The 8,154-nt window shown below is 42.0% G+C and overlaps 1 non-coding gene across 1 annotated transcript; it reads left to right on the plus strand.

Annotated features, from left to right (window-relative positions):
* The first annotated feature begins 2,885 nt into the window (after positions 1-2,885).
* LOC120094001 (small nucleolar RNA SNORA17) lies at positions 2,886-3,016 on the plus strand. Its single transcript, XR_005487699.1, has one exon. It is a non-coding gene; the product is annotated as a small nucleolar RNA SNORA17 (small nucleolar RNA).
* The last annotated feature ends 5,138 nt before the right edge of the window (positions 3,017-8,154 follow it).

Below are 8,154 nucleotides of genomic sequence, written 5' to 3' on the forward strand. Positions count from 1 at the left end.
ATTCATAAAGGCCAGACTGGAAATAACCTAGACATCCCTCAACCAAAGAATGGGTTTTTTAAAAATGTGGTAAAATGTGGTACTCATCTATTTAAAAAAATCATGAGCTTGCTTCTTCCTCTCTTTCTTGATCTTTCCTTCCTGCTCTGTCCTCTCTTGTCCCTTCCCCCTCTCCACGTGCTCATGGTCAGTCTCTATTTCTCCTCTCCCCTCCTCTCCTCTCCCCTCCCCTCCTCTCCCCTCTCCTCTCCTCCCCTCTACTCTCCTCTCCCCTCCCCTCCCCTCCTCTCTCCTCTCCCCTCCCCTCCCCTCCCCTCCTCTCCCCTCCTCTCCTTTTCTCCTCTCCCCTCCCCTACCCTCTCCTCTCCTCTCCCCTCCCCTCTCCTCCCCCTCCCCTCTCCTCTCTTCTCCTCTCCTCTCCTCTCCTCCTCCTCCTTCTTCCTCTCTCTCTCTCTCTCTCTCTCTCTCTCTCTCTCTCTCTCTCTGCCTTTCTCTATCTCCACTACCCTCTCAACTCCCCTCCCCATGCCCAAGGGGAAAAACTTGCAGGCAAATAAATAGAACTAGAAAAAAGCACCTGGAGTGCTATAATTCATTCCCAGAAATACAAACATGCTTACAAGGGGGCATTAACTGCTAAGCAAAGGATAACCATGCTACAATCAGACCCAAGCGGCTAACTAACAAGGAGGGTTGAATAAGGGAATGCACAGATCTTTGGAAAGATTTTGAAAGTGGACTTGGGGCAGGCAAGAATCAGTTAGTTGAGTTGGGGGGAGAGATGGAGTACTGGGAGAGATAACTGGAATTGAAGTGCATTTGAGGGTGCTGCAGAAAGCCAGTGCACTGTTATCTTCTAGAGTGACTTTATGAAAGACTCCTAGTAGTGGGGAATATGGAGTCCAAATCTTCTATAACCTGGCAAGGGTACCAGCAGTAGGACTAAGACACAAACCCAGCCACAAAGCATTCAACCTACAATCTACTCTGCTTCAAAGAGGTGCTGGGGAAGATAGTGGCACAGGACATGTGGGCGTGGCCACAATGACTGAATGGAGTTTAGATCCATGCCGAGAGAGGAAGACACACATCTAAGACTTCATGGATAGCCAGGAACCACAGGCTGGTACCCAAAAGACACAGGATAGAATCAGACATGACTTGGAAAAAATTTTAATAAACTGATCACTAATGATATTTTTCTATGCTCATAGATTGGTAGCCTAGCCCAGTTGTCAACAGAACGATATCTATCATCCAGCAACTGAAGAGAGAAGATGCACGGACCCACAGCCCAAAACTAAGCGGAGCTGGGGGAACCATGCAAAAGAGAACAGGGAGAGGATGGCAGGAGTACAGAACTCAAAGTATTAACTAAGCACAGCTCATAGGGGATCACAGAATGAAGTGACAGTCATGGACTCTGCATGGATATGAGCTAGGTCCTCTGCATAGACCTATGGTTGAGCAGCTGACACTCTGATGGGACCCCTAGCAATGGGAGTGGGGGTGTCTCCAATGCTTTTGCCTGCTCTTGGGGTTCTTTTATTTTATTGGTTCCCTCTTCCAAATCTCCTCTCTCTCTCTCTCTCTCTCTCTCTCTCTCTCTCTCTCTCTCTCTCTCTCTCTCTTTCTGAAATGGGAATTAGTGGATCTGGGGAAGAGGGGAAATGAGGAGGATGACTGGTAATGGTGGAGGGAGTGGAAACTGTGGTTGAGAGATGAGGTAAGAAAGACAAGTAAAATACAACATATTGTTTTTTAAAGATAATGAGCTAAGTCTGAAAAGGATTGTTTCACAACAAAGACCTTCCATGGCATGGGAAGACACTCTGCAAACCCATCCTTCAGTCAGATAAAGTAAGACAAAAGATTCACCCTTCATCCTTATTTAGAGTTCTAGAAAGTACGCTATAAAATACTTTTATTTAAGATATATAGCTATAGAGACAGAGATAATATGGATAGATATATAGGTATAGATATATAGATAGAGATAATATAGATAGAGATGATACAGATATACATCACAGAGAGAGAGAGAGAGAGAGAGAGAGAGAGACAGACAGACAGATAGACAGACAGACAGAGAAAGAGAGAACCATTGGAGGAAAAACAGCTTGAGGAGAGTGACCTAGCTAATCATTACCAATCATTTTTAGCATCATAGTTTTCTATTTGTTTTCCTTTCCCTCTGTGTAACAATTTGCCACTGAGGAAAAAAATCCTCATTAATGTAGCTTCGAAGACCAATAAAAGTTATGAATATTTTAATCAAGCTAACAAAATCTTCAAGGGTTCATTTTAACCCTTCTGTAGGGATAATTCCTGAAGAATTAAACTCTTTCTCTTCCATAATCGAAAGAAAAATTCTGAGTGACATTAAACCATCCATAATCCTAAGAGGTGAACTTAGAGTCCCGGTAACAAATGATTGAGAGGGAAATGAACATCTTTTGATATATATTTTGATATATATATATTTTGATATATATTTTGTACAGTGTAATCACTGTCGAGCAGCAACTTTGTCTCCCTCTGTGTATGTTCACGCCCATGTGTTTTGCTGGTCAGGTGGGTGTGCATAAAATTAAACTGTAAACTGAAGGGTGAGATGGGTTTTCCAAAACAAAGAAGTGTAACAAAGAAGTTGGGCAATAGTGTGGGGGCTGCAAAGACAATGCAAAGATCCCAGCTTAACTGTAGTTTAAATGTGAGAGAATGTAGGGATAACAAAGTGGTTTAGTTTATGTTGAAAATGAAAGTGGATGCCTCGTTTATTAGAAATACTGCTGCAGAAAAGAAAGAAAGAAATATAAGTATATATTCGATATCAATATGGTATGACATCTGGCCAATATTAATCTGTGCGGTTTCTCACTGATATTATTTTTAGAGGCATTGCAGGTGTGGCAGAGGGGTGCATGAGCCATAGCAGGTGGCAGAGGGGAGAGAGGCTACGCCTATGTTCTGTGTTCTGACCTGTGAACGCCTGAATGATTAGTAGCCTAATAGTCCCTGAAAAAGGGCTGCCTGAGATGACCCTGACAGTGCCGTGCATCGATGGGATGGGGGAGTTGACAAGCTGCACCCTGGGTCAGAGCACTCCTGAGACCACTCCTAAGGTGACGCCAGACACTCAGAGACCCCAGGGACCACAACGAGGAGCAAGTAAGTGGTGGAGAAATGGAAGGGGAAGAGAAACAGAAGGATGTGGGCACAATGAAGAGAGGCAAACTGGAGATCTGAGGGTAGTAAGGAACAGCCTGAAGTGATTAGTCAATGATGCCACCTGGAACCATGGTGGGATCCTGACCTGTGCTTCCCTGGATTTGTGGCCATGCAGAAGAAGTCTGTTACTACCAAAGGGCAGGCAGATATACCTGATCTGAGGACTTGTTGATGGCTGAGGGCTGTGCAGAATTGGCCCCAGCCCTGGGGACTGTTACTGCCAAGGCACGTGTGCCTCCGCTGTACCCTTGGGGGTCTCATCTCAACAGTTGCCATCAAACCACACCTTGGGTCCCCAAGCAGAGTTGAAATAACAGGACGTAACAGAAGTGTGGAGAGCTCTGTGGATGCCTTTTCCCATCCAACACTTGAAGAATGGTATTCGCAGATGGCTCTTGAGATAGCTTTATGCAGCTGGAAGACATGGTAGCCAGACCACGAAACAGAACCACAGACCAGAGTAAGCAAAATGGAAGTAGAGCAGAGTCTTTAAACTCACAAAACTCAACACCACTAACACGTTTCTTCCAACAAGGCTGCCCTTCCTAAAACTTGCAAATGGCCCAACAATTGGGGCCAACACAGGAGGGGCATTCTCATTCAAATGTCTAGACAAACTCTGGTTCAATGTGAAGAGTGCAGAGTGGCAAATCTCTGAAAGACAGAGGACTGCCTTGAGGAGTAGGTGCTGAAGAAAGTTTTGCAGCCCCTCACCAAAATGTCGCTTGTGTTGACAATTAGCTTCGTGATGACATCATGGATATGTCCGACATTTTACCTTTCTCTCACAGGCATGTGCTTTTGGCCTACCTTTGCCAAATGCTCCCGATTCCCTGTAAAATTCTCATCCTTTCAGTCTTTGCTAATCAGGCATCTGTGAAGCACCCTCCCCCACTGGGAACCTCTCTGACACCTGCTTCATGATGTAGTGAAAATATCTTCTCCACTACTTACTTCCAGACTTCGTTTAGCATAGTGAGCTTTTGTCTGCTTCACTATCATCTCTGTCAATTTATTTATTACATGGGCTTAATTATTTCTTAAATCTGAAAAAAAGAAAAAAGAAGAAAACGTGGGTAGGATAACAATTCCACTACCCAGAAGAGTGTGAGCCCATGAAGGGAATATGCTGTATAATTTGATTTACTTTATGCTATTTTGTTTGGTTCTCCATACTTTACCTAGGGCTATAATGTAGGACATACTCTTTACTACACGTAAAGGACTATGAAAATTAGTAGTTTTCTTTTATGTGTTTGTGTGTCTTACTCACTGTTCTAGTTCTGAGAAGAGGCACCATGATCAAGACAACTCTTATAAAAGAAAACATTTAACTGGGGCTTGCTTACAGTTTCAAAACACTTAGTCCATTATCAACATGGAGTGGAACTTAAAAGCAGATGGGTTTGTGGTGCAAAACACAAGATCCTGAGCCACAGACTTGTGAAGCAGAGGGAGAGGCAGAGAGACAGAGACAAAGACTAGGCCTAGCATGTTTTTTTTTAAATTACAAAGGTCACCCTCAGTGACACACTTCCTACAAGACCACACCTACTTCAACAAGGACACACTTCCTAATCCTGGTAATCCTTTTAAGAAATTCCACTCTCCGGAGCCCAAGCAATCAAATATTCTCATTCAAACCATGAGAACATGCATATGAAAACATGCTGTTATATTAAATGGCTTTGCTCTACACACACATACACACACACACACACACACACAGACATACACACACACACAGACATACACACACACAGACACACACAGACACACACACATTGCAATATGTGTATGTGTGTGTTTGTGAAAAAAGAAATGAGAACTGACTTGATGCACTTCAGTACAAACTGTTCCAGCATTATCTCTCTCTCTCTCTCTCTCTCTCTCTCTCTCTCTCTCTCTCTCTCTCCCCTACTCAAGTCCAAATTGATTTTCTATTATGTTTGAATATGGTTTCCCCTCCAATACTTACTGAAATTTAATCTCTACTATGAGATGTCAAAAGACAATGATTACATTTAAAAGATTAGAACTCTGTCCCCCAAAATACATTCATCCATTCGTATGGTTGATGGGTGGGTTAATGAATTGTATTGAGAGTGGCTCTTGAACATTAAGTAAAGTCAAGTTAGGACCAGTTCTGAATTTCTACAAAATTAAACTATAGATTAAAAAAAAAAACAATACTGGCATCAAATCCAAGTCATCCTTGGATTGCATATATAAATCATAGAAGTCAGAATTAGCAGCAAATATTTATAGTAAGAGCTAGAATAAGGATTGTCAAAAATCCCCAAAAGGGACAACATAAATAAGGCACTTTGTAACAGCTGTGCTGAGCACACACATACACTCGCAATTACATGTTGGATAAAAGGTAAAATGTTTTCCATGACCTGAGACTTTTCATGAGTCAACTGTTCCTACTTCTCAAATTGCTTTTTTTTAAATTATATAATGTTCTTCCTTAATAACCTGTTTTAATTTAACAGAAGTTCCACTTGACTTTGACTAAAGAACAGGAAGCCCTTCTTTCTGCACCCTGATTTGTACTTTGACCCACTGGCTAGACAAGCACTTAATACTTCAAACATTCTTAACCTTTGATAATTTTCTTTGCAAGTCTACACTGTGGAGCTAAAAGGAATTATCACCCACAGAGAAACTTTTAATAGCTCAGATCCCACTTTGGGTCTTTTGAAGTTTCAAGATGAATTGTATGGGCTTTGGTTCAAATCAAAGTGGAAGCCAAATTGTGCTCAATAACTTGAGTTTCTTGTCACACTGCTCATTGCTTTGTGATATGGAAACTCTTAATGTGTATTCTAGGTTTAGTGGATTCAACCTGCTTACAAGTCTTAATCTTAGATGAAATTATTAATGACTTTAAAGACATTCTTTCCTTCTACCTCCACCCCAATATACATTTTCCTTACTGTTATCGAGACAATGATTTTCCATTTGAATCTTCTGTACTGGAATAATATTGGTTACCAGAAAGAACTGATAACTAAAGAGGCAGAAACTCAGGTAAATGGTCGCCTCTTTAGCATATCTCCTTCGAACTCAAGGAACAGAAACTGAAGGAAGCCCTCACTTTGGTCTGAGAACAATGAGGATCTGAATGCCACATGGGACACAAACAGTAGCAGAGTAAAATATTAATAGTAAAAGCATGTCATTAATGTAAAATGTTACCCTTTGGAAGACTATACAAGAGAATAAAAAATGAACTAAGACTTACAGCACAGTTGTTTATAGTCTATATTAAAGAAACTCCCCACTGACTTTAGCAGTGCTCCCTAAAGTCACAGTCCAAGATTCTGTATAAGAAAAATAGAATTGAATTTCAACAATATAAATACATATGTGCTGGTTGAAAGGAAGAAGTGACCGCCTTAAGTAATTTGTAAATACGATTCATGAACAAAGCTTTCAATTTCTGTGGAATCCCAAATAATAATGCAGACAAAGGACTTTTGCAGTAACAACATTGAACTTTCCTGGGCATTTTGATATGTTATAGATTTCTGATTAATAGTGACAATTATGTACAGATTTTTATTGGATATTTTACTTATTTACATTTCAAATGTTATCCCCTTTCCTGGTTTCACCTCTGGAAACCCCCTACCACATTTCCCCTCCCCCTGCTTCTATCAGGCTGCTCCCCCACCCATCCACCCACTCCAGCCTTCCTGACCTGGCATTGCCCTACACTGGAGCATTGAACCTTCCCAGGACCAAGGGCCTTTCTTCCTACTGATGCCCGACAAGGCCATCTTCTACTACATATGCTGCTGGAGTCATGGGTCACTCCATGTGTTCTCTTTGGTTGGTGGTTTAGTTCCTTTGAGCTCTGGGGGATCTGGTTGGCTGATATTGTTCTTCCTGTGGGGTTGCAAACCCCTTCAGCTCTGTTAGTCCTTTCTCTAATTCCTCCATAGGGGTCCCAATGCTCAGTCCAATGATTGTCTGTGAGCATCCACCTCTGTATTTGTCAGGAGACAGCAATATCAGGCTCCTGTCAGCATTTACTTCTTGGCATCAGCAATAGAGTCTGGGTTTGGTGGCTACACATGGGATGGATTCCTGGTGGGGCAGTCACTGGATGGCCTTCCCTTCAGTCTCTGCTCCATGTTTGTCCCTATATTTCCCTTAGACAGGAGTGATTCTGGGTTAAAATTTTGAGAATCCCCCCAACTGGGGACCTTGCATAACCTCTGGATATGGTCTCCACAGGTTCTCCCTCCCCTTTGTTGGGCATTTAATTTAATCTCCTCCCTGTTGGGTCCCTGGAGCCTCTTACTTTCCTGACATCTGGTATTTGCTGGTAGCTAACCCTACTTCCCCATCCCCCATTGATACACACCCCTGTTAAATTTCTAGACCCTATTAATATCATTCCCGTTTAGCACTGTACCCCACTTTTTAATAAACTCTCTGGAGTCTAACTTCTTGAGTTCTTTACATATAATGAATATTAGCCCTCTCCCAGATGTAGGATTGGTACAGATCTTTTCCCAATCTGTTGGTTGCCATTTTGTCCTAATGACAGTGTCCTTTGCCTTACAGAAATTTTGCAGTTTTATGAAGTCTCATTTGTTGATTCTTGATCTTAGAGCATAAGTCATTGTTGTTTTGTTCAGGAAATTTTCCCCAGTGCCTATGTGATTGAGACTCTTCCCCACTTTCTTCTATTAGTTTGAGTGTATCTGGTTTGATGTGGTGGTCCTTGATCCACTTGTACTTCACCTTTATACATGGGGTTAGGAATGGATAGATTTGCATTCTTCTACGTGCTGACCTCCAGTTGAACCAGCACCATTTTTTGAAAATGCTCTCTTTTTTCCACTGGATGGTTTTAGCCCCTTTATCATACATCAAGTGACCATAGGTGTGTGGGTTCATTCCTGG

This window comes from Rattus norvegicus, chromosome 7 (genome assembly GCF_036323735.1).
Source record: "Rattus norvegicus strain BN/NHsdMcwi chromosome 7, GRCr8, whole genome shotgun sequence".
Lineage (NCBI taxonomy): Eukaryota > Metazoa > Chordata > Mammalia > Rodentia > Muridae > Rattus > Rattus norvegicus.